The 27,402-nt window shown below is 39.6% G+C and overlaps 1 protein-coding gene and 1 long non-coding RNA gene across 2 annotated transcripts in view; one reads left to right on the top strand and one right to left on the bottom strand.

Annotated features, from left to right (window-relative positions):
- Positions 1–27,402, top strand: part of Opcml (opioid binding protein/cell adhesion molecule like) — a 1,093,816-nt gene that overhangs the window by 110,955 nt on the left and 955,459 nt on the right. The window lies entirely within an intron of this gene.
- LOC143443390 (uncharacterized) lies at positions 534–27,402 on the bottom strand. The gene is made up of 3 exons (XR_013112344.1): positions 27,201–27,402; positions 14,202–14,344; positions 534–2,080 (listed from the first exon to the last, which is right to left on the bottom strand). It is a non-coding gene; the product is annotated as an uncharacterized LOC143443390 (long non-coding RNA).

Genomic DNA, 27,402 nt, shown 5'->3' with positions numbered 1-27,402 from the left:
ATGTTGCAAAAAGTTGCTTTGTTGATGAGACGTGATCACTATACTTACCTGTTTGTTTAAGGATAAGTATTAACAATACAGTTAGGTAAGCAGGGCTCATGAGGGCTCACAGAGACTGAAGCCAAAATCACAAACCTTGTAGTTGTCTGAGCTAGGACATCTTATGGTTACATACTTGGTGTTCTTGTAGGAGCCCTAAGAACAGGAGTTGGAGGTTGGGGGTGAGATGCCTTTGGCTATTTTTATCTGTGTTTGAGATGCTTTTCTTCCTAATGGGCCACTCGGTCTAGCCTTGATATGAGGGCTTGTTGTACCTAGTCTTTATTGTAATTTGTTATGCCACATTTGGTTAATATAGCTGGGAGGCCTGTTCTTGTTTTTTTGTTTGTTTGTTTGTTTGCTTTTTATTTTTTTTTTATTTGAAGGGAAACAGAGAGGGACTGGCACTGGGAGGATGGCAGGTAGGGAAACTACAGTTGGGATATAATGTATGTAAAGAACAAAAATTAAAATAAAAAATACAATAAAACCCATCCATTTACCTACAATTTAATAATTTCATTTTTCTTTACAGCTGATTAGTATCTTATTGTATATATGTATCATATTGTATGTATGTACCATGCACATACATTTAACATACATATGCCATTTTTTAAAATCCATTTATCAGTTGAAGGATGCTTGTTTCTATTTCCTAGCTGTTGTAAGTAGAGGGGCAACAGATGTTGCTGAGCGAGTTTCTCTGCGGTAAGATATTAAGTCCTTTTGGTATGTTAGAGCTACTTTCAGGCTTAAGGGAATTTTCCTCAATCATTTCCATAGCTGATGCACAGGTTTGAGTCCTTAATTTGCAGTCTCACAATGGTAAAGAATATTTGCCTTTTGTTTCCATGTCTGCAACATCTTTTCCATCAGTTGGTTTGTTGTTGGTGGCTGTTTGTCTGGGTTGTTTTTGTTGTTTTGTTTTAGCCATTCTGAGTGGATGCACGAATTTTCAACATAGTGTTAGTATCCATTCCCCTAATGGCTAGAGAGACTGAACACTTGTGAAGCTATTCCTTAGCCATTGTTAGTTCTTCTATTGAGAATTCTCTGTTCAGATTTTGGACCATTTTTAGGTTAAGTTGTTTTTTGGTTTTTTGATTCTTTTATTTGGAGTTCTTTGTAAATTCTGGATGTTCATCTTCCATCAAATGCATAGCTGTTAAATACTCTGTCCCAGGCTTTCACCCTCTTTATTATTATTATTATTATTATTATTATTATTATTATTATTATTATTATTTGCTGTACAAAGCTATTGAGTTTCATGAGGTCCAATTTGTCAATCATTGGCTTTGACGCTAAGCAAATGAGTTCTACTGAGAAAGTCCTTCCCTGTACCTATACTGTGTAGGGAACTTAGCATGTTGCTTTCTGGCAATCTCATTGTTTTGGAGTTCACAGAGAGGTCTTGGATCTAGTTGGGGTTGATTTTGTGCAGAATGATATATATGGATCTAAATTTATTCTTCCACACATGGACATCCAATTTTCTCAGCACCATTTCTTGAAGATGTTAGTGTGTATTTTTGGCATCTTTGTCAAATATCAGATGACTACATACATTCATGTTTGGGTCTTGTAGTTTGTTCCCTTGCTCATCATGTCTGGATTTGTGCCAATACTGTGCTGTTTTTATTAGTTTAGATCTGTGATATAGCTTGAAACTTGGCATTCAATCACTCAGGCATTGTTTGTTTTACTCAGGATTTCTTTGCCTGTCAAGGGTCTTTTGTTGTTCATTATGAATTTAGGATTCTTTGTCTATTTCTGTGAAGAATTCTATGAGATACAAAAAGCCTTTCAGGATTCCTCATGCATCATTCTCTTCTCTACCTTGGAAAAAATTTTTATGACCCATATTGGCAGGACTGCAGCATTCTCAAGATGTCCATTGTCTGAAGGTACATTGTCAGCTGGGAAGGGCAATATTGCCCAGTTCCACTGTTGGCAACCACAGCCCTGTAGTCAACAGGTGGCATTACCAAGGACGAAGCCATCACAACTACATTTCTTCTGCTTAAAATTCTAATTTCTGAAACAAAGGACAAAATTATAAGATGGAACAACTCCAGAAAGAGACAAGTGAAATGACCCAGGGTTGATAACTTAGTATTGAAGACAAAGGCCTACAAGTTTGGGGGAGAGAGAGAAATGGAGAGGTGACATTTATAAGACAATAAAAGTCCATTTCACAACTCTGGAGCACTCCTGAGGATGTGAGTAATATCTTTGGAAAACACGAGGACGGCTAGAGTGTCCCTAGAGAGAGAAGAGAAGAGGTGAAAGCACACAGATCATAGCCCATTGCCTTTTGTCTCTGTCAGGGCTCTGCCCTCAGCCACCTCAGTGGATTTGATTGTCTTTCTTGAGACTCACACTTCATATGTGTACAACTCAGAATTGTAATAGCTGGATTAAGAATATTTTCTGCTTCAAAAAAAGACCTGTTTGTTTTTCTGCTCTACTTTGGGTGTAGTTTAATGATTTGAGTGTTGGAATCTTGTCCTCTATGTAGCAAATAGAACCTGTAAGAAGTGGATCTGGTGGAGATTCACTAGGTCCCAGGGCATTGGAATGGACTAATTATGTCTTGGGTGGTGTTTCAGATCTGGTAGGAGTATGTGAGTTTTCTAGTGAAAGGCTGCAGTTGAAAGGAGGCCAGCCATTTAACTCATTGCTTTCTACATATCTACCTGTAGACTTTCTGCTTCTCCTCTAGTTATCAGAAAGCTATCGGTCCTTACCATATGCTAGCACTATACTTTCTAAGCCCTTCAGCTGCTACCTTCAGTAAGTCAAATCTCTTTACTTCCAAGTTATCCAAAATCGGGCAACTTGCAACAGCACAAAACAGATGAAGACATCTTGTAGTTTGATAGGTTGTGTCTACTATCAATAGATCATCAACATGTTAGAGAAATGAAGAGATTTGAGAATTTTTGTGATTTTTGAGGTTGCCAGTGACATAATTGTTTTAAAAAGCATTTAATAGTGCCAGCAAGACACTGACTGAGTGTCTACAGGCAGCTCTCCCAAGATCTCCCTTAGTAATGATGGCAGATAAGACAGGATTGCAGTGGTGATTTTATGCAAGGTATTTGTGGCCAAAGCGGAAAGACAGATTAGCATCGATTTGCAGGGATACAATCGAAAAAAAGATTAGGGAACCCTTCACGTTTCCATCTTACTACATTTGTTTGTAGCAGGTACTCCCACAATACAGGTACAAGAATTCATATCCCTTTACTGGGGCAATGTGTTATTAGGGAATGATAAAAACAAACACTGTTCATTAAAATTTAAACTTTGTTTTTCCCATTATGTGACTTTTCCATTCAGCCAAAAGTTTGTTCTCAATGGAGTTGTGTGTGTGTGTGTGTGTGTGTGTGTGTGTGTGTGTGTGTAAACTGGTTTTCTATGGTATCTTCTCTTTCCACCAGAGCCTCTGAGGCTGAATTTGTTGGTCCGGCCTTTTCCAGTAGCCTGGTCCTGACTACCTGAAGCCCCCCCAAGGAAAGGAGGTCATGCATATTGGAAAGTATGATTGTTTAAAAAAAATTTATCAGACTCTGTCTTACAAAGTAGTTTTCCAATAGCAAAAGTGAAAAATTAAAATTACTTTGACAAGCTGAAAACACAGGGAATAATAGCAATTGAGTTAAACCTAAGAAAACAGAAAAAGGATTAAGAAGAATATTGAATATGATACTATAATAGCCAAGTTTTTAAAAAGCAGAAGGGAGAAGTAGAATGCTATAATTGAGGAATCACTTGACTCATTGTAGCAGCATACCACACAATTCTTCAATACAGAAGAGAGGCCAAATAATAGAAGGATAGAGCCGTAGTCACATCTGGAAAATAAAGATCTCAACAATGGCACATTTTTTTTTTTTTTGAGAATAAAGAGGAGAAAATATTTGAGGGGATACATATTTGAAATTAAAAATCAATAAAAATTATTTAAGACAAATGACTCAAGGAATGTCAAGCAAAAGATAGAAAAAAAGTCACAGTTATAAACATAATGACATTTAAGAACATTGAGCCGTAAACAATTGAAACATTAAAAGTATACAGAGGAGTGGAATTAACAATAGACCCTTTAGGGCCAACAATGCATATGAGAAAACATGTAATACTGGGAATACAGCTTATATAGACACATGACTGTAACACCTATGATTTCTTATATAGAATGCGCTCATGAAGTTGTAGAGGCTAGAAAACTCAAAATCTTCACGGCAGGCCAGCAGGCTAGAGGAACAGGACAAGCTGATATCAGTATGGCGACTGAATGCAGTCTACTGAAAAATTCTCTCTTGATCAGTGGAGGATAATTCTTTTGTTCTGGGCTTTTAGTTGATTGGATGTGGCCAGCTCAAGTTATCATAGGCAGTCTGCTTTACTCAAAATTAATGTTACTAGCATCTGTTTTATCAAATTAATGTAACTGTCACCAAAAATACATTCTCAGAGATTGTAATAATATTTAGCCAGATATTTGGGGGGCTTAGGATATAAAAACAACCCATTATAAATGCCTAGGACATAAAACAGACAAACAGAAATTACAGAGTGAATATGGTGCCATGTGAGAAAAGTTTGACACATTTGATATAAACTTAATGGTTATCAAGAAGCTGATTGTCAAAATTGCATTGATAGTTTCAGTGTAAAGAGAAAAGAATTAAGAAGTTAGAGATGCATGAATTATGAGTGGAATACATAAAGATTATGCATAGAAGATACAACTGTCTGCATAGAAGGTCCAGAACAATTAGCAGGAAGACGACCAAGGCACAAGTGTGGAGGGGCACTAGAACAGCAGATACTGACACATGTTCAAGGTATCAGATGCTCTTTCACGGCAAAACTATATCTATAGAAAAAGTGTTCTGAACTTTATTTAGTAACAATGAAGAAGCCAAAACTAATTGGAAGCACATACCATGTTCATGCTAAAAAGCAATATTACATTGATTTAAAATCTCGGACTTGTCTAGATGTTCAATAAAATTCATTCAAAATCCCAATGGGGTATTTAATAGGTCATTTTAACTGTATATTTGACTAAAGGCCACAGCTGGATGAAGTGAAACACAATGACAAGCTTGTCCTCTGTACTAAGATTTACAAGAAAATATAAGAAAATAGGGCTTGCTGAGACACAGTAGCTGTAGTGGCTCAGTCCTGTAATCCCAGCACCTGTGAGGCTGAGGAAGTGGATTGCCAAAATATGCCGTTCAACCAGGAACACAAATGATAGACAAATGATGAGAGATGGACAAGGAACAAACCTACACATGGAGTTTTGATACCAGACATGGGGAACATAAAAACAGCTCAAAAGTATGACATTAAAATCCTTATTTTAAGGATATTAAGACTTCTTACAGGATGACCCAAATAACTCATATGGATTAGATACACAAGAGTGGGAAAATTATAAACTTTGAAACCGATTCTAAAAAATATGGGAGAATATTTTAGAATACACACACACACACACACACACACACACAAACGTTGAAAGTGTTCGTGGGCCAGTGAGATGACTCAACAAGCAAGAATTTGTGAGATCAGATCTTATGACCTGAGTCCAATTCCTGGGAGTTACCCAGGGAAAAGAAGGAACTGATATCCACAAATTGTTCTCTGACTCCCACACATGTGCCATGGCATATATGCTACCCTAATGAAATAAAAATGTAATATAAATTTTTAAAAAGTAATTACCATGAAAACATTATAAGTTTAACTCACTAATTCAACTCCTTAGGTCTCTATGTCCCCAGATTTAAGTAAATGTGCACTAGAAGGATGTTTAAATGTTCCAGGTGTCACCGTGTTCAGAATAGGAAGGCCTGGCACAACATCAATGCCCATATATGTGAAAAAAATGTGTCAGTATGTTTAATTTTTAATATGGAGGTAGCATGAGACTTCTTCCACTAGTGATAGTAAAGGAGGTAGGATAGTGATGTCACATGATTAATTACATATGGATTATTGTAAAAGTCTTTTTTCTGGATGTTGAGTTCATAAGTAACGGGTGTATTATTATAAATGAGCATGGCTTAATCATTCAGTCCAAAATACTTAATCTCCCTCATTCCTCTTCAGTCAATCCTGCTGCTGCAACTGTTGTATACTGTTGGTTAGAGAAGGCAGTGTAAGTTTTCTTTTGCTCTGTAACACACTTCTTCCTTCTCCCAGTTAGGAGCTTAAGCTAAAAGTAGTTATTATTATTATTATTATTATTATTATTATTATTATTATTATTATTCCTGGAATCAAGAATTTAGGGAGGCTCCAATAAAGCTGGCCTATGGCTGTTCCTTCCAGGGTGCTTGTAGACTTAGCTGGAAAAGAGTTGACACCCATAGCAGGAAGCACTGTAGGGTAGGTTGTGACTTCCTACACATAAGGAAGAACGCCAAGGTTTGATAAATAAAGGGCTCATTTAGATCTGCAACACCATAACAGTGAATGACTGGGTCCTAGCATTCAATGGTTCCCATTTTCCTTTCAGTAGCTGAGCTAACAATCTCAACTCTATAGTTTGTGTGAGGATTGAGGAAGAAAAAGCAATGTGTAAAACTAACAATTTATGTTATATATCTGAACTCCACCAAGACTGAATAGTAAGTAACCCTTCTTGGAAAGCCTATATTCCTCTTATTCACATACTGTTGTTCTTTATCTCAAGTTCCAAGCCATCTCTCATATATTTGTGCTTAAATCTATATTAAAACGTTTTCTTTCTTTCTTTTTTCTTTCTTTTTTTTTGTTTTTGTTTTTTTTGTTTTTTGTTTTGTTTTGTTTTTTCGAGACAGAGTTTCTCTGTGTAGTCCTGGCTGTCCTGGAACTTACTCTGTAGACCAGGCTAGCCTCGAACTCAGAAATCCTCCTGCCTCTGCCTCCCGAGTGCTGAGATTAAAGGCGTGCGCCACCACCACCCGGCTAAAATGTTTTCTTAATCTACTCAAATTTGTTTCATTAAGAACATAGTGAAAAGCAAACACAAGTCCCTTTCTACTTCTTATGATTCCCCAAATGATGCCCTAGTCTTCCCTTGGTGCTGTTTGGTTGAATTTCCCTCTTTGGTGGAAGTCCATCTCATTCTTCTCTGCTAAGGTTCAACAGCATGAGGTCCGTTTGGATAGCCATACTCTTACCTTGTTTCCAAGAGCACCTCGCTCTTTCCCTTACAAGGAAGGGCTATTAGTATAGTTCTATCTCCCTCTGCTTTCCCCTCTCCCTCCTCCCTCCCCACCCCCTCTCGTATGTGCATTCAAGTGTGTGTGTGTGTGTGTGTGTGTGTGTGTGTGTGTGTGTTTACTAAAAGGACATTTATTGGGGAAGATTTGGGAAGCAGTGACCTGTTGCTGTAAATTATACTTGCCTTCAGACAACCAAGCAGGATCTCAAGATGAAAGCCAGAGCCCACAGCACCCTTGGATCTAGTTTTCTGAGCTCATGCAGCTCTTTTCTCCTTATTCCAATACCTGGATCAAAGATCTTATTTTCAACACCAATTAGCAGCCGCTGTGATTTCTTTTACTGTTTTCCTTGAAGGCTCATTGGACACTGATAAAAATAGAACTCCTTGTGGCTGCCAGGACACACCAATATTACCCTGGTATGAGACCTCCCTATGTTCCTTGGCTTGAAACAATACTATGTTGGAGGTTATTGAATTTCAACTTGAAGGCTAAATTTTAGTTGCTCTGTAGACCTAGTCCACAAGCCCTGATATACATTTTATTGCCTGTCTAGACTCATCTTTTTCAACTTGCTGATTAAAAGCAAAACTTCCTTAGGCTCTTACACCCTTAATCCCATGATCATTACCAAGATAATGATAAATGATAATGTTTCAATGTTAATGAGGGAGTAAATAGCATGTTAATGACATTTGCAGATGTATCTAAATTAGGAGAAGTTGTTAAGGCCAGAAAGACAATAACAAAAGTTTTAAAGATGAAACACATACAAAAAAAGTAATGAAAACAAACTAAAAAATTGACTCATGTAATATATATCAGTATTATGAACAATCCCTAGTTAAAAAGTGTCCACTCTCATTCTGGAGACCTAAAGATATAAAAGAGCAAAGGATATCTAGGAGAGGTTATGGTTCACATAAAAGATACCCAGTTCAAATGTGTTGGCATCCTCCAACGTTTGTGTTAAGTTAAAAGCTTGTGGGAAGAGTACACCATTTGGTCATCCAATGCCAAATAGGCAACCCTGAAAATATGCATCCAGGTAGCATGATATGAACTAAAAATGTTATATTTAGGAATCTCTCTCTCTCTCTCTCTCTCTCTCTCTCTCTCTCTCTCTCTCTCTCTCTCTCTCTCTTTCTGTGTGTGTGTGTGTGTTGGGATAACAATTAGTTAAAAAACAAGGTCATAAATTTGGAGGAGAGTGGGCAAGAATATATGGGAGGACATATATAGCCAGTCTTTTGCTACTTTGTGGGTCCTTTTTCCTATTCTTTATCTGCCCCAGTTTCTCTTCCTACCACTAGATAGGAAAGAAAGGAGGATAAGGGAAGACACACAGGAGAAATCCCTGAATCTAATTTCTTTCCTTTTGTTTCTTCCTTGAGCATGACTACTAACAAACTGCAAACAATATCCCTGAATGACCACCAACTACCCAACCCACCTCTCAGGGCCCTACCATTTATGCACTCTGTGACAAAAACTCCAAATGTCACATAATCACAGAAATTATCTGTAGTTGTCAAAACTATGCCTCCGCTAGAGCATGAGGCAAATCACAGTCAGCTGCTGTGGTTACTCCTAAGCAGCCCTGTGCCCCTACACCTTTGATTAAAAGGAGAATACAGTCTAATAATATTTCTGTTTTAAAAAGATCTCATAGCCAACCATCAGACTGAGCCTGGGGACTCCAATGGAAGAGTTAGGGGAAGGACTGAAGGAACTAAGGGGCAAACCCATAGGAAGAACAACAATATCAACTAACCAGACATCCTCCCTCTCCCAGAGCTCCCAGGGACTAAACCACCAACCAAAGAGTTATATACATGGATGGGCCCATGGCTCCAACTGCGTATGTAGCAGAGGATGACCTTATCTGGCATCAGTGGGAGGGGTGGCCCTTGGTTCTGTGGAGGCTTGTTGTCCCAGTATAGGAGGATGCTAGAGGGGTGAGGCAGGAAAGGGTGGGTGGGTGAGCACTCTCTTAGAGGCAAAGGGGGCAGGGGATGGACTGGGGGTGTTGTAGAGGGGAGACTGGGAAGAGGACAACATTTAAAATGTAAATAAATAAAATAACCAAATAATAATAATAATAATAATAATAATAATAGTAACCAAAATTATCTCTGTAGGAGAGCTTAGAAGGAAACAAGAGAGAAATTTAATTAACTTATAATGACAGCAACAACAACACACAAAAAACAAAACAAAACCTTAAGTTAATGGGGGAAAAAAGTTAGCTGCCCATTATGGCAATGTTAAAGTGATGAGATGTTTATGAGTCAAGGTCTAATGCAAGGTCATGTGTACTCCATTCATAAGAAACTAAGTAAGATCTCTTGGGCCTTGATTGGTTCTACTGAGGATGGGCTTTCATAGATAAGCCTGGCCCCTCCCTGTGACTCTCGCTTCACATTTGCTTGGCTTCTGTTTTGCCAGCAGATACCTGGTCAATGCTCTCAGACCTTCAGAACTGTGAACTAAAGAATCTGCTTTGCTGTATAAAGCATAAACCTCAGATATTTTGTTAAAGCAACACAAAATAAGCTAAGGCACAAGATGTATTGCACATGATTTACAAATAATGACTATAAAGTGGTCTTGCAAATTCAATAAAGTTAATTGATTCTGGAAAAATAGTTTGGTTTTTGCAAAGACCTTATCGCCAGTGTCACTCTATCATGAATGAGTGTAGTGCTGACATGGACAGTGATTGACACCTTCATTTACACAAAGATGAAATGGAAATGAGAATGTGTGTCAGAACTTTGTATGATAACCGTGAACAACTTCTTTGCTGGGTCACGCAATGGTTTTTGAACACTAGATGCACATTTACATAATTTCTGTGTTGTTCATGATGTAGTAATTACTGGACCCTTACATTTAATCTCTATTGCTGACATTTTCTCTCTGTCTTTCTTAATTGTATCAATGAGCATTAAGGCTCTCAGTTTGATTCTGCACAATAGGACTTGTAAAGGATACAGAGTCATCTCCTTATAGAAAATTTCATCTCCTGGAGAAATCATACATGACTTGAAAAAACACAGGGAGGATGAAGTGTGGTAAGATAATTAGGAAGTAGTGGTAGCTGTTGAGGAGTCACTGACTTTTAAAGTGCAATTAGTCTAATTCAAAGTTTACGTACTTTGATTTTTAACAACAACAGTGTTTATTTAATCTTTAGTTTATATAATTCCCGAAATTTTAAATTCTCTCTGATAAGTCTGACGATGAAACTCTAGCAAAGTGATCTCAGGGACTTTACTTCTGAGAGCAAGGCAGCAAATGCTGGGCACTCCACACATTCAAAGGCAAGAATATCTACTCTCTCCCAAATCTTTCTTCAGCCACACATGCTAGAAACAGAGAAATCATTTAACACTCCACCTTCCTTGATTTTAAAACTCACCCATTGACCTCCAATTATGTTACTTCTAAGGTAACTTTTGGGTTTTGTTCTCTGTGTTCAATTCAGAAGCTTGCACGAAGTCAAATCTAGATGTTGGCTATAACTGGACCTCCCTCCAGGAATCTCTTAGGGCATCCAGGTGTTGCTCTGGCATTTAATGCACAGTTCACCACAACTATTAGGTGAAAACCATGTGCCCCACTAAGTCCAAAGTGCGGAGCTTGGCCTTGGTGTCTCCTCCTCCTTTTCTGGATTCCAGGTTCTCACTGCACGCAGAGATGGCATTCTTCCTAGGCCCTACACCTTCTTCAGGCAGTTCTATCTGCTGAGATCATTCTTCCTATAGCTTTTCTACAGAGGATATTGTGTTTACATCTTGAAGAACAGCTCAAATTTTGTCTAGTTTATTGAGGAAAAGTGACCTAGTCCTTTCTCTAGATCCATGTCAGCACTGGTACAAATTTTGTTCACATTAAGTATTATCTATGTTCCAAGTAAGGAATATTCTATGTGTAGTATCCTTCCTAATGCCCAGCCAATAAAGACGTGGAGTTTACATTACTGATCTCTCTTTTCTTTCATTGGTTATTTTATTTCATTGGCTATTTATTTATATTACAAATGTTATCCCCCTTTCCTGGTTTCCTCTCCACAAACCCTCTATCCCATCCCTCTGCCCCCTGCTTCTATGAGGGTGCTCCCCCACCTACCCACTCCCACCTCACTGCCCTAGCATTCCCCTATGCTAGAGCACTGAGCCTTCACAGGACCAATGCCCCCCCCCCCCATTGATGCCAGCCAGATAAGGCAATCCTTTGCTCTCAATGACTTGCTAGCTCTGTGATCCTACGCGAACTATAGAACCTCTGTATAGGTCAGTTTCCTCATCTATAAAGTTGACATAGTGACTCTGCAGCTTTTTAGAATTGCTGGAAAGACTAAGCTAGATATTGTTACTGACATAATAGTTCTATTTCAGATATGTAATTCTGATAGCTAATCTATTGATAACTAGAGTGGCTTGAGAGGTCTTATGGGATTATTAAGACATACCACTGTCATATGTCTGGGATGCTGTTTCCAGAGATGGTTTGTTCCCGAGGGCTGTGACCTCATGAAGGTGTTAATTTCTTAATGGGTTCATAAAATGATGACATTAATGAGATATATCAGAGTAGGAGGTATGGTCTAGATGCAAGAAGTATGCCACTGAGGCATGTCCTTGGGGACATGCCCTGGTCTTTTCCTGTGTCCTCTTTTCTCTTCCCTCTGGCTGACATGATGTAAACCTGCACTGAACCACTCCTGCATGATGGATTGACACTTCTGAGACTTGAAATAAAATGCATCCTACAAGACTTAAGTTGTTCTTCAGGTATTTTGGTCCCATCTACCCAAAAATAACTGCTACAACGATACATGCCATTTCTCTTCTCCAACTCCATTTTTTCAGCCTATATATTATCTTGTCCTTTGGGCTGATTTCCTGTAAGATGGAGAGGATTAGGGTAATAGTCTTCATTTTTCCATGCTTTTGTTGCTCCTTGTTACAAAAAGAGTGCTTATTTACTGGCTAGTTTTATGCAGAACAAGAAAGACACAGGTCTTAAAGTTCCCCACTGGATCTAGGTTTAAGGTGGATAGTCTAGGAATCTTGGAGCACAGTGTGTCCATATGATATACCTGTTATTACTAGGCTTCTCCTGTGGGCAACATCTGAAGGAATCTAAACCATTGAGATTGTTTTAAATGAAGTTAACTATATAAATGGGGAAACAAGATCTCTACAGAAAAGTTTAGAAAAAAAGATGAAAATATTTGACATGGCCGGCCCATGCAAAATGTCTAGTAAAATATAAGATACAGGACCTTTCTCTAGTGGCTAAGCAAATAAATCCAATAATCAGTGAAAGTATACTTGACCCATGCAAAATATCTAGTAGATATAAGATACATGACCTTTCTCTAGTGGCCGAGCAAATCAATCCAGTAATTAGTAAAAGAGTGAGACCTTGAGCTTTGAATGTTTGATTAGGAAAATAAATGAAACTTTAGTTACTACTAGTGGTTTATGTGCAGTGATGTACAATGAAAACACAGAAATTAACAGAGCTAGTTTCAATTTAAACACTTAAAAGACTTAGCCATTTTGAAGACCTTTTTCATTAAACACAAAACAAAATGAGCAAAGCTCTGAGATCTGTGGTCTAAATCACATCTTCATAAAATGTGTATGTCTTAGCAATAAAACATAACTAATGACTTATTATTACTCTACTCATAGATCCAGGCATCTTTCAAACCTCATCAGAAAAGCTGTTTCTTGTAATAGATGTTGATTAACCCTGAACCCCACAATGGACAACATGGTAGACTTTGTCATTAGACTTCCCAGCCCTGAATGGGATGTCTTTATCACAAGCCTCACCTCAACTCTTAGGGCTATATTTGGAAGACAGGGTGCAAAGATTGTAAGATCTAAACCAGGAGTGGCAAACAATTTTAAGGGAATACCATTTTCCAGACACAACAGAGCTGATGTACTTACAAATTCACAGACTGTGAGAGCTTGCATAAGCTCAAACCAGACACAAAAATTCCTGCAAGTAGCAGGGGAAGTAGGTAGAAATATCCATCAATAGCCAATAAACTATTTGCAGGTGATTACTTCTAGGGGGAAAGTCAGTTTTCTTTCATGGAGTGACACTAGGTATATCAACCACACTCTGGGGTGGGCCCCATGCTCAAGTACAGTTGTCTAACACAGAACAAACACTATGTTTCTTTTAGTGTATTGTTCCTTTTTGTTTGTGTTTTTGTTTTAAGAGAGAGAAAAAGAACATGAAGTTGGAGAGAATAAGGGGAGAACCTAGAACGAGTTGGGGGACAAGAAAAAATAAGATAAAATATATTACATAAAATTCTCAAAGAATAAATTTTTAAAAAGGAAAAAGTAAAAGAAAATTTTCATATTCATGTCCTAATTCTAGCATTTGGCTATAAAGTATTAGGAGATATGACCTTTAAAAAAGTAAGGTAAAATGGTTATATGCACACAGACTGAAGGGTGACAACGTGTATACGTGACAAGAAGGAAGCCACATGTAAGTCAAGAACAGGGGCTTCAGAAGGGCCCACTTGGCTGATATCTTGATCTTAAAGTTTTCTAGAAGTATAAAAGAGTACATTATTATCATTTAAATGCCAATGTACAATATTTGTCATGGCAACCAAAGGAAAAAAATAGAACACTGCAGCCTGACAAGAGTGGCATGAACCCCAAGTCTGTGCAAAGAGGTCTTTAGGAGGGCACCTGAGAGGCTGGAATTTGTGGGTGGTATTGTAAAGCAAAGTCAATTGTTAGCCAGCAGAATCTTTAATCTTTGGTAAGTTCAGCTATTTTCCTATTCACTCCCACCTCTTCACACCATCATCCTTTTCTGCCCATTTTGGAGGTCTGTGCAGTTTTTTCTATGCCCCAGCCACACCTCCCGATGCACAACCTGTTCTGTGTCTCTCGCCACTTGACCTCACAGAGTTCTCTGGCTTCATTCATCCATTTCCTTCTTGTGAGGTTGATTGCAGAGACTTAGTGACAGATGGACTGGACAACTGAGCAAGGACAGCTTATAGGGGCTTTTCATTCCTGCCAAGAAATGTGAAGCATAAAAGTCTATTAAAGGGAGTGAAATGATTATTGTGAAAGTTTGGCATGCATACTCTTCTCTCTCTCTCTCTCTCTCTCTCTCTCTCTCTCTCTCTCTCTCTCTTTTCTGTCTCTTCTCTACATAGTTAATAAATCATAGAAAATAGTAGAAGGAATGAGACTATATTTTATTACAATGAAAGAGTATTTTCTTATCTTTGAATGGCCAACAGATGGATAGTGTATTAGTTTTATGGTATGCTATGTGCCAAAAAATTATATTTAGTGACTTCAAAAAAACCACAAATATATTATCTGATGGCTAAAAGTCTCATATAGGTTTCACTGTGATAAAATTAAAGCATAGACAACCCTATGTTCTTTATGGAGGATCACTTTTTTTCATTGCAAGAATTCAGCTTGCCATCGATTTAAGATAGGGGCTTTCAATTTCCTTCTTGCTATCACTTCAAATTCACCAGAAGCTCCTAGAGGCCTGACTCCTCTCTTTACACCCTGGTTTGTATATCTCAGGGAAGCAAATGAGCATCCATTCCACAGTGTGTCACCACTTGGACTCAGCCTGTGGAATTTGTATTAACTTAAGGATTGGCGTGATTACACTGAGATTACTTGAATGATCAAAGATCCTCATCTTAGGATCTTACCCTTGACCACATCTGCAAAGCCCCTTTTGCCAAAATGTAATTGAATATATTTATGGATTCTGGAAAATAAGACACAAAAATCCTTAGTGGACTACTCTTCTGTGTTCACTGGACAGTAGCTCTTGCCTCCATTTTGGTGGCTCAATCCAAACACTGGCTTGGTTGTTGGATAATATGCCTTTATTGCTCTGTAGTGACTTAAAGTTTGACTTGAAATATGAAAACTTGGGCTCCTCTCAGGTCTATACAATTTAACTCAGTATTTTTGTAGCTTTCTTTATTACTCATATGATCAGATGGAGAAGGGTTGCTCCTTCTGACTCCATCCCCCTCTTTACATCTTCTTGTCCAATTGAATTGCTAAGAGAATTTCAAGAAGATCCCCATGCTGTGCACCAAGTTTTACTCTTTATATTCTGGTAACTTCTAGGAACTGATGTCAGTCCTGTGGCCCTATTCTATGTCTGTAGTTTTGAAGAAAACTCTCCAAGGTCAGAATGTCACAGTCAGCAAGGGGTGGAAGGTACAGAGAATCCTGGGGTAAATGGTAACAGAGGGAAGTGCTTTTAAATGATGCAGTCTGCTCAAATATTTATGCTGATGAGACAAAGAAAATCCAGGGACTGGCAATTCTTGATCCCCAGATGTTAACTAGGTTTCTTGGGGAGCTGTTAAAGACAAAATCATTTTTTTCCTAAAGTCTGTAGCTTTAGATGAAGTTATAAGCCTACAGGGCCAGATCTACTTATGCTTCTGTGAAACAACTGTAAACCAAGGACAGTCATCGAGTTTCTTTTGTTAACACTGTAACTGAAGACCAACACACATGGCCACACAGCTAAGAATAGCTCTTTGCATGCTGACTATATGCAGGAAAGAATCACTGTATGTAGGCAAAGTGGTGTGTGAGAGGTTTTCTCCCAATGTCTTTCTCCCTGCTTTCAGCTTCAGGAGAGCAACAGCCTTTTGAAAACTCTACACAAACCTCAAACCTCTACTGAAGCCAAGATTCACTAGAACAGAGGGTGAGAGCTCCCACTGTCAATCACAGAGGCTTCTGTAGGCTGACTGTTGACCATGATCAGCACACTGATGCTATGATTTTCTCAACCCAGGGCCCAGTCCCTCAGCAAGGAACAATGTACTTGGTGCATGTAGGTTAGAGGGAGACAGCTGTTGGAAGGAAAACACATGAATGAATGTGAATAACTATGGTTAGGTTCTTTAAAACAGCCACACTTCTAAGCTAACACATTCATTTAGGAGGAGGAGAGAAGGACTGGGCCAATTCTCCCTGCCTATTTCAGGCTTGGGAGAAGCACCTTCCAGTGCTCAGTCCCTCTGCTCTCTGTCCCCAGTGGCATGTCCTTGGACTGGATGAATAGAACTTTATTAGTTTTCCTTTCACACCCGACAGGCACAATCACTCTCGTAGGTTTTAATTAAAATGTTTAATTAAGCACAGTTCTAGCAGAAGAGAGTTAGCTCTCCTTGCTGGACAAGTCCCCAGGCTTGGAGTCAAGGAGAAAAAAGGAGGAAAGGAAGTCTGCACACCCAGTGTTTGGTCCTGCTTCAGCTAAGGAAGACCCACTATGAACAGGCAAATATACTCAGTTTTCTTTCCATGTGCAAATGACATTGACAAAATTAGGAAAGAAGACTTTGAGCTCCAATATTCTCCTATGGCTACTGTACCAAACCCTTCCCCACCCCTGCTCTTAGATGGCTAGGGTTTCTACAGATCTCCAGAGAGGCCTACAATATCTTGTCAGTCAGTGCAACTCTCTATACTCTCAAATTCTCCCCCGTCATCACTGCCTTCTTCAGATCCCACCATGTTTAGAATTTGACCATCCTAAACATTTGCTTGGAGTCCCCTGCTCTCTATTGACAGTCTATGGCTCAACTGTGTCACAAAAGCTATGTGATTATGATTCTAAGTCATATTCTACCTCAGTAAAAGCCATGGCCTCCAAGAATAGCTGCAGACTATTAAGGACAAAGGAAGAAAAATCATATATTTGATCAAGAATAGTCTATGGTACTCCTCAAATCAAGTCAAATTTGCAACTTTAGAACATTTTATTCTGAGTATCACAATCAGCCATGTAACACGTTTTACAGTCCCAGACAGAACTCCCCAGCTATTTCTTATTTCCAACATTCTGTTTAGCATTTTCCCTCCTAAATTGAGGCTGAAGTATCTAGAAAACACAAACAGTAGACGAGTATGGAAGGCTGTGTGGAGAGAGGGTGTAGATTCATTGGCTTTTGGTTTTTTTTTTTTTTTTTTTTTCTTTTCTTCTTTTCCTGGCTTGTGGTAACCAGAACCCTTGTTATTTGTAGAAAATGTACTACAACAAGGTTTAGACTGTAGGTTCCATTGTGAAATTAAAAAAAAGTGTGACCACCTTGAAGGTTTCTTTTTAGACATCTTGACATCTATGGCTGAGTATATCACCCAGAGCAATGCGGCCTCTGACCTAGTATGGTTTCTGAATGATCTTGGCCAGTGAAAAATGGTAGTGGAAGTCTGAAAGAAGAAAATAAGATTTGAGTATTTCCATCCCTGTCTCTATTTCTTAGGTAAGCTGTGGGACGGTGGTGGCATTCTTCAACAAAGACCATGTTTCTCCTTCTGCTAACTGGGTCTTTCTAAGAGCTCTTTCTAGGTCATTGTTCCAGGAATGATAAATCCTTTGGGTCTGTGAATGGTAACAGTACTCAGGACCTCATATCTTGGAATATATCCCTCATTCCTGTGGACTCCTCATATACATCCCTGGGGGATTCTGCCTTTATTTCTTCTTTTTCGAACTAGCCAACTGAAATATGGTGTGTATTTTCACCTGGAGTCAGAGTGTCTTTTACTAAATGGGAAGATACATCTAGAGGGGTTACAGGTATGCAGATGCTTTGATGACATTCAAAGTGAGAGGTGTTCATGTTCACTGAACCTTTTTGTGTGAGGAACGAAACCTTGTCCTTTCCTTTCATCTTACACTGATGGATGTACTTGGAGATAACATGAAAAGCCTACGGTTGAGTGGAGGTGCACATTCTTATTCTTTCCTACCAAAGAAGCATGGGAAAACGAAGGATTTGATAAGCTTTGAGCTTCATTCTGGGCTATACTCATGGAACCTGCCATTTCTTCATTGATAAATTGGTGGGCAATAATATAATATCTGCCCAATACCTCTTGGGTTTGTGATAGTAACATAAAACAATATATGTGAGCACAATACATTGCTGTTAACAAAAACTACCAAAACTACTACTGAGATTAAGGGGTAATAGGGCCCAAATACAATTTAAGGAGTGAAGCTTTTATCAACAGCAAGTGCCAATCATGCCTGGTTAACTGCATCCCATCTTAATGGTTCCTTTCCTGTAACTTCTGGGTGCCCCTGGCCTGGCTCCCTTCTCTTGACAATTCCTTTGAGGACTCCACTGGTCCCCAATGATGCTTTCCAAGGCAAGCTCAGAAAGGAATGTCTTGAGTTTGGCTCATCGGGCACCCCTTTAAAATAATGGCAGGGTCAAAGAGTGGTTGTGAGCTTTGCTTCAAAAGTTCAGATGTGGACCAAAGATTATACGTGCTTTATAAATGTTAAATCACATTAAGTCCCACCCTACCCCTACCCCTGAGTTCTCTAGTATATCTTTCCCACCATCTACAACTATTTCCCATGCCCTCTTTAGTTCTTGACATCTGAGGACCCTGCATCTTCTCTCCAAGCTTGGGAGTTTACTATGTATGCCTCAGTTACAGCATCTTTAACTTAGCCTTCATCTACTACTCCCTTGATTAAATATTTAATTCCTCAGGGCAGTATTTCAGCCTTCAACCAGCTGTAGGTATAACCAAGGGAGATTTAAGTGTAAGAATGCTGGAGGGGAGAATGAAAACTGGCTAACTATAGGGGACCGTGACTGGATTTGAAAGGACATTATTAGTGTAGGTCAAGGGATGAGTAGTCCCATTATTTCTAAAGTTAAGTTGGAGCTTTTTATGAATTACTGCTTTACTTCACAAAGCCTTTCCTGGCAGCAGGCAGAGGCGAATCAGAACACACAACAAATCGCCAAGTGATGTTTTCTGCTTTAGGGCTTTATTTAAAATATATTTCTTTTTTAGAGCCCATTTGGAGACTTGTTACTGCTTGCTTTGTCTCCCAGCAACATAAAAAGAGCCAATGGAAATGAGAATTTTCCCCTTTAACATATGTATGCTTTCACTCAAGGGGAGAAGGAAAAGCCCATTCCCCCACCCTCAATGTCTAAACCACTTCCCAAAATAGAGCCAGACAGCAAGGGAAGCCAATGCATGCCTCACAACCTTGTAACCCTTCTCAAGCAAGCAATTACAACCTAGAGAAAAAGACATCCTGAAAGCATGGCTCCTTAAAGCAGCTAAGTGTAGGGGTATCTCCTGCCCTGCCTCTCTCCAGTAATAGTCACAAGAAAAGCAGTTCACTGGGGGATTCAGGTTGTCAGATGAGTTCTGAGTAAGTGTTTAACCACACAGACCTCAAATAGGAACTTTAAGACCATGCAACCAATGCATGCTTGTTCATATGTTGTCCAGTGTAACACTGTGGGCTGGCTTTCATAGGCTGTAAGTAAGCCCTGTTGATCCCAGGCATAGGATCCTGAGCATCACATTAGAGCATCATGGCTTTAAGTGTTATCCTGGAGGCTTGACATGATCTGTCTTCTCATTTGGCCTTATTCTTCATCACTACTTCATCCTCCGCACATCTTTTCTTGACCTATCTCTGCCCATCTTTTGTTTACAGATTGATGGCATACCTACATGTTCTCAGAGTAGAGGACATTTCTCATGATTATGGGACTCACATAGTGTGATGTTTTCCATCTCTCTGACTAGACTGTCAAGTCCCCAAGGCAAGAAATTTTTTTCTTTAAAGATTAATTCATTTTATTTTATGTGAGTGTTTTGCCTGCCTGCCTGTCTGTCTGTCTGTCTGTCTGTCTGTACATACATCACTTATGTTTCTGGTGCCCAGTTGCATCTCTTAGAACTGGAGTTGTGAACCATCATGTGGATGCTGGGAACTGAACCCAGGTCCTCTGCAAAAGCAACAGGTATTCTCTTTTTTTTATAGTATAGAATAGAGTTTATTCAGGGCATGGTGAGGGGATTTAAGAGGGTGGTAGAGGCAGAAAGAGAAAGAGAATAAAAAAGTAGAGGCTGGCCATGAGCACATGGGGGGGGGGAGGGAAGAGGAAAGGGGTGAGGTGACAGAGGGTTCAAGAAAGCAAGAGCAAGAGAAGCAACAAGTATTCTTAACCCTTGAGCCATCTCTTCAGCCCCAAGGCTTTATTCAATGCCTATGGGGCATAGAGCTCTTAGCACTGTATGTAGTATCTACTGATGCTTAACTGATGACTAAGCCTTTAATGTAAAGTATCATCCTTGTTTTGAATGGGCTCAAGTCTCTTACTATTGATATGATCCAGAGTAACTCTCCCCATCTGATATCTGAACTATAAATTGTGACCAGTTATATCTTTTACAGATGACAGAAAAATTCAGGCCAGCAAGATAATTCAGGTGGTTAAAACATTTGTCACCAAGTCTGATGACCTGAATTCAGTCACCAGAATCCACATGGTGGAAGAAAAGAGCTGATCCCCTTTGCCTTACATACTTGCACCATGTTCTACACACACACACACACACACACACACACACACACACACACACACACACACAGAGAGAGAGAGAGAGAGAGAGAGAGAGAGAGAGAGAGAGAGAGAGAGAATGTACACATACCCACACACTAAATTAAAATAAATAAACGAAAACCAATAGATCAGCAGATCTCATCTTGTGGGTCCCCAGCCTCTCTAAAGTTGGATATCAGATACTTGCATATCCAATATTGACATGAAGATTTGTAACAGTTGCAAAATCATAGTTATGAAGTAGCAATGAAAGAATTTTATGGTTGGGATCATGAGGAACTCTATTAAAGGCTTGTAACATTTGTAAGGTCAAAAGCCACTGACATAGATAATGTGCATAACAACCTAAAGTATGTAGCTCATAACTAGATCTCAGAAGTAGGAATCATTATTGTGCTTAGAGATTGTATTAGAGAAATTCTGTTGCTTGAATCTCCCATCCAGAGACAAGGTGCTTTTAGTTTCTAATCATTGAGCAAATATTCTTCATGGTAATATCAGCATTCTCATCCCTCCAAAGATTTTCTTCCACCGCCTCGTAATCACGTTTTTGCTTTGTCTGTTGAGTTTTCTGAACTCATCGCTTAGGCCTGAGAGATCCCCAGCATAAGCCCGCAGAGCACTGTTTTATGACCAAAGAGCCCTGGCTCCAGAACAGAGCTCTCTGTTGCTGCAACTGTGTCTACACCCCAGTTTCACCATCTGTGATGCAGATCTTCTGCTGCTTCCTCTTATGGAGGGTCACTGCCTCCTTCTGTTGGCAATCTACATTAGTTTCTTTTGATCTTCTTGCTGTGTGTTTCTCTGTCCAACGTGTGCCAGGGACATAGAGAGAGTCTGTAGGTGGGCAAAAAACAAAATCAAACCTGAGCAGAGGATAGGGAGTGGTTGGCAGAGACACAGATGGGTTGTTCAATGGCAGAGAAGTGGAGGCATTAAAGTTTCCAGCCCTCAGAGGCCATGATTACATTCTAGGATTGCAAACTGCCAGGCACACAGCAGGTGTTCAGCTTCTAGAAATCCACCCACTCGTGGTGCTGAAGAGGCTGGAGAAGTTCTGAGCTTTGTTTGGCTGGTGAAGCAGTGATTCAGGGTGTTTCAGAATTATTACCTAGATTTAAGATCCTTGAGGCCCTGGTTCAGGAGGTCTTGGGAAAGATGAAAACTTCTATGTGTTTAAGAAGTGCCCCAAGCAATCTGATCCGGCTCCCTTTCTCTAAGGTAATTTTCTGACCTGTGAAATCCTCTCCTGTGGTAGGCAATTAGAACTTTGAGAGATAGGGAATGAAAAGTGGTAGACATCCAGAAATAAGCCTGAGCAGAGATAGTTGTGACCATTTGTGTTCGAGAACCATTGTCTTCTGAATATCGAGAGCTAAACACATGTGAGTTCCCAAGCTCTAGCTATGGTGGGGAATGACCCTGATCTCATCTCTGTTCCTGCAAAGAGGGCTGGAAGGTAGCAGGCTTCTATCACCTCCACCATTGCATGCTGGGACATACTCCCATCATGATGCTTTCTGAAGCACAAAATATACATCTAATGGACTATCATTTTTCAAGGGGAAAACTCACATGGAAGCACACATATTGACCTTTATTGCCTTATATCATGAAATACACTAGAATCTGAAGATTGGTGACTCTGGTTAATCCTCAGAGCATCACTCTAGGGATTAAAATTGGACATTAATTCAAGCTTTGTCTTCTGATACTACCTCTGGGTATTGCTTTCTAGGTCACTAATAGAATACCCTAAAAAGTATTCTGGGCTTATTCGTCATGCAAGCATCATTAGACTAAGATATCTTTGTATTATCCAGAAGTAATCTTTGCTGTTAGGCTTCAGCTTCTACCAAGAGGGGAGAAATATGTTTCTAAACTGCTTGATGATGAAGGCAGGCAAGAATAGTCACAGGATGGAGTGTACATCATTTCCCAAGCTGAGTTTTGGAAATCATGGCTGGAAAACAACATTCCAGGATCTCTTCCATCAGGTGATCACTGATGTATTTATGCCTCTGATTAATGAACTTTGCAAATTAACCTCCGCACTGTTCTGTAATTGCGATTAAGTTTTCAAAAAATCACTTAAGCGTACGTTTCCGCTACTTCAGACCCTATTCCAGCCGGATGGCCAGCTCCCTGTGCTGATTTCCCAAAGATAATGCCAGTCTCCTGACCTCTGAATTTACAATTAATTACAGCATTCAGCACCTAAATTACCCCCATTCTCGGTGTGCCTGGCTTTATCTCTCTGCACACACAAGCCTGGCTTTTAATTAAAGGCCCTCCAAATTAAATGAAAACAAATTCAATTATTACATCTCATTGGAAGAGCTCACAGCATATCCTGACAGCATTTATCCAATGGGCAACCTAGGGAGAGCTCAGCTCCCACAACTTAAATTAATGTGCCCAGTAAATGATTTTTCTTATCATTGCTTGAACAGGTTTTTTGCCACTGGGTCAGCTCTAACGGTGGTCTTTACTGTCTCAGGTGGGTGGGGGTGAACCAACATGTGTTATAATACAATCCCTCCATTCTTTATCTGTTCTGATCACTGCTTAGTTCTTATTCACTGTTTCTGCATGGAAGCAGAAGGTCTCCTGGTCTGCTCCCCTTGTGGCTAAGAGATAAATACCTTCCAGTCTCTATAGGTCTAGAGGTATAGCTCAGACATGCACCTCATAAATTTAGATCCTTATCCAGGGCATTTAGGGATATCCAGGGGACCATGAGTATATTCGTAAATCCCCATGTAGCCTGAAGTGTAGAGAAATCTGCACTGAGTTGCAATTATTGTTACGATAGATCATAACAATAATCATAATAATAATGTGTTCATTGAGAACTGTAATGTTCCAGACTTTGCAAACAGCACATAATTAGACACCGTCCATCCCCAATGGACCTATTATATTTGTGGAAGCAAAGTAAGCTCTAAACAAATGGAACAACAGAAATGAAATGCAGGGAGAATAGAAAAAGGAAGAAATAATTTCTTTTCTGGTTCCTGGCCAGCAGAGCCATATATTTCTCTCCCTTGCATGGAACCCACTGTCTAATCTTCACTTTGTACAGGGTTTTCTCTGTGGTGTAAAACTCCTTTAAGTGGAAAGTTAGAGGGCTTGTAAGAGAAGGAATATCCTTGGTTGGGAGGCAAGAAAGTAGATCTGCTATTGCTACAGAAGTTGACATCAGCTGAAGCTTTGGGATATAGGTTCAAGACAGATCATGTTGTCTCTACTGAAGGCTTCCAGTAATGCTGTTGGAAGTAAGTGGAGGTTCCATAGGCACTGGGCCAGACTGCAGAGAAATACTCAGGTGAGACTCAAGGCTAGAAACAGAGGTGAGTCCATCTGTGTGAAGACCAGCAGCTTTCAGGTCTTCTATGTCTCATATGGTGTAGGAAGGAAGGTTGAAAAGCAGATTATGACAGAGAGAAAACATATATACAAGTAATAGTGGGGCAAACCAGGGGGAAGAACCATAGGCTCTGAAAGTTGAACTGAGATCCTAAGCCTGTAGCTGCCAAACACTGTCTGCCTGATGGGTCACGTACCCCCAAATTTAGTCCACACTCTCTGAGGAAACAGGTGCGCCACTAGAACTCTGGAACATCTGAAACTTTAAGAGAAGGGTGTGCTTAGCAACTATGAGCTTAACTAGTGTCTCCTGGTGGTGTCAACCAGCTGGGAAAGTCAAGTGTTTAAAGGACAGGGGTCACAGCATCATGTTTCTTCACATTCTTGGTTGAGCCAGTGTCCTTTATAGTTGCCTTTGCTGGGTGCCCTGCTCTATGTGCATGAAACCCAGCAAAAGCCTGTTAGGGATGAACAAACAAACAAACAAATGGAACACCCTCTCAAGATAACGTACTCTGATTGGTGTATGGAAATATACATGCATGGGGAAATTGTAAAATGGCAAGTTCCATTTTCCTGTAATAATTCCTATAGCTTCTCCATGAGTTTATGACACATTGTAACACATTATGTAGTTATTATCTGCTTATATCTTATTCTGCACTAGAGCAGACTTTGGCAAACTTGACCTGTAGCTTTGTATCTTTGGAAAATTTTAACCCCACCCCCACCCCCTCTACCATCAGTTCTGCTTCTGACACTCGGCACTTCTCACCTAACAACGGGTGAGATAACACCTCAATTCAAATAACCATAACCAGAGCAGTCTCAGCCTCCTCTAGACTCCCAGTTTGCTTTGTGCTTCTCTACTAAGCATCACTTAATCAGCCTAGTCTCATCTATGACCTATATGAGACAGTATAGCCTTGTGGTCAAGAGACAGCTGTATTGGGGTTGGAGAGATGGCTTTACAGTTAAGAACACAAGAATATACTTCTCATATAGAAAACTTGAATTTGTTTCCTAGCACCATTTCAGGTATCTAACACATATAAACCCAGCTGACATTCATTTTTTTTTTACCTTTTGAAAGTTGTACTAACATGCATATTTACCTGCATGTGTACACATGTACATGCACACATGTGTTGTACTAACATGCATATTTACCTGCATGTGTACACATGTACATGCACACATGTATGTGTGCTGGCACACACTTACATGTACACACAACATACATGTGCTCATACTTGAAAATAATAAAATGTCTTTTAAAAAAACCTTAGACAACTGGGTGACCTTGGGAAGTCACTTTATCCCTAGTTTGCAAGGTGGAGAAGAACACTGGTACTTGATTGTGGTTAGGTTTACACGAGTAATGAAAGATTGAAAGGTGAATTGAAGTCATGTGCATGTGAGTGTTAGCTTTTGTTTCTCCAGTCCTAAAGGGTACTATTGTAGAATGCTCTGTGCCCTTTGAAAAGATCTGCTCATGTCTATCTTCTCAGACCAGCAAACATAGTTGGAAGAAACTTCTTTGTAGAAGTAGTCAGGTTAAGATGGGGGTAAATGGGAAGAGCATGGACTCATGCAGTGGCACTAGTTCTTGTAAAAGGAGCTGAATTAAGACTCACATCAAGGAAGATTTGAAGACACTGATGAACAAGAAATGCCAGGTGAGGAGAGGGTGGAGATTGGAATGGTGTGTCTACTGGAAGGAGCTACTTCAGAGACACAAAGCTGATTCTCCTCTACAGCTTTTAGAAGAAACTGTCTCTCTCACTGTCTAGATTTTGGACTTCTAGCCTCCTATGAGAGAACAAATATCTGTTGTTTATAACTACCTAGTTTATGGTGATTGATAGGCTGTGTAAGCACTGTTCTAGGTAGTCACTGAACATCAAATGGTTGGAGCGCCTGGGCAGGAGAAAACCTTGGTAGATGAACATGGGTTGAGTTGGAAGATGCCCACCATGAGGTCATTACTGAGGAGTATAGAATTATGGAGTGATCATCATGGAAATAGACGTTGTCAGCACATTTTATAGATCAACTATTGGAAATTAAATAACAAATGTATTGTTTTCTCATTCAACTTGGTGACTTTAATCATGTTTTGAGACATAATTGGCGTGGTGACATCGCATATGCAGATGACTTTAAACTAACATACATGAGAGGGAAGTTTGATAAGAGGGTTACTCCCTGCATGGGCCTACTCTCGGCTCCTTTTGTCACTTTAGCCACTGCATATAGTGATTCTTTCCCATGCCTCTAGTTCCTTCCTTCAGTGATATTTAATAAATCTAATGTAAAGTGTTTTAAATTAAGCAGATAAGTCAGTATATGCCAACTCTTGTTAGGAGTATGTGTAGGATTGTATTGGTCTTGGATATGATTTCATTCATGAGCAGTAATAACATGGTCTGCTGTATGCCTAGCATTACACTGGAAGCAGCAGACAATGGTGAATGACACAATAAAAACAACACATTACATTTTTCAAAAGTTGAGTTTTGGTCATCTTACAAAGAAATGAGTTCACTGTGATGTTTTCATATATATGTATATGAAACATATTGAGCTTACTCATCATTCCCTGGCCCTCTATAACTGGTCCTCTGCCCCCTCCCAAACAGTCCTCTGGTTTACTTTCAAAACACATCTTTTCTATTACCCTCTTTTGTCTACCCCTCCTCTATTTTAGATTCCTTTTTTCACACCTTTTTCTTTTATTTTCTACACAACACACACACACACACACACACTAAATGCCTGTTTTTGTGCCAGCAGCATGCAATTTTTACTATAACTATGTAGCATTGTTTAATTTCAGATATTATGATGCCTCCATTTTATGAAGTCTTTATTATATTCCATCAGTGTATTTATTATACTGTCTCAGATCTGCTAAGTAACTGACAGTTTGGTACATCTATTGCACAGAGGATGAAAACACTCCTCCTGAGACATAGACATTACCCAGGTCACATGTTAAGTGGCAGAGACCCAATTTTGTACCTGGGTAGTCCGATTTCTAAGCTTTTAAACAAATACACACACACACACACACACACACACACACACACACACAGAGTTACCTACTATCCAAATAGAGCTTTGAGTGCAGCAGTAGAAACAACAAGCCGAGAATCACCATGGTCACAGGAATGCACAGGTACAGTACCAGTTCCTAATGAAGTCACTAGTTTTCCTTGGTGAAAGAGAGAGAGAGAGACAGAGAGAGACAGAGAGAGGAGAGAGAGAGAGAGAGAGAGAGAGAGAGAGAGAGAGAGAGAGAGA

This window comes from Arvicanthis niloticus, chromosome 8 (genome assembly GCF_011762505.2).
Source record: "Arvicanthis niloticus isolate mArvNil1 chromosome 8, mArvNil1.pat.X, whole genome shotgun sequence".
Lineage (NCBI taxonomy): Eukaryota > Metazoa > Chordata > Mammalia > Rodentia > Muridae > Arvicanthis > Arvicanthis niloticus.
Note: the sequence above shows the minus strand (reverse complement) of the source record. Positions and strands in the feature narration are given on the sequence as shown.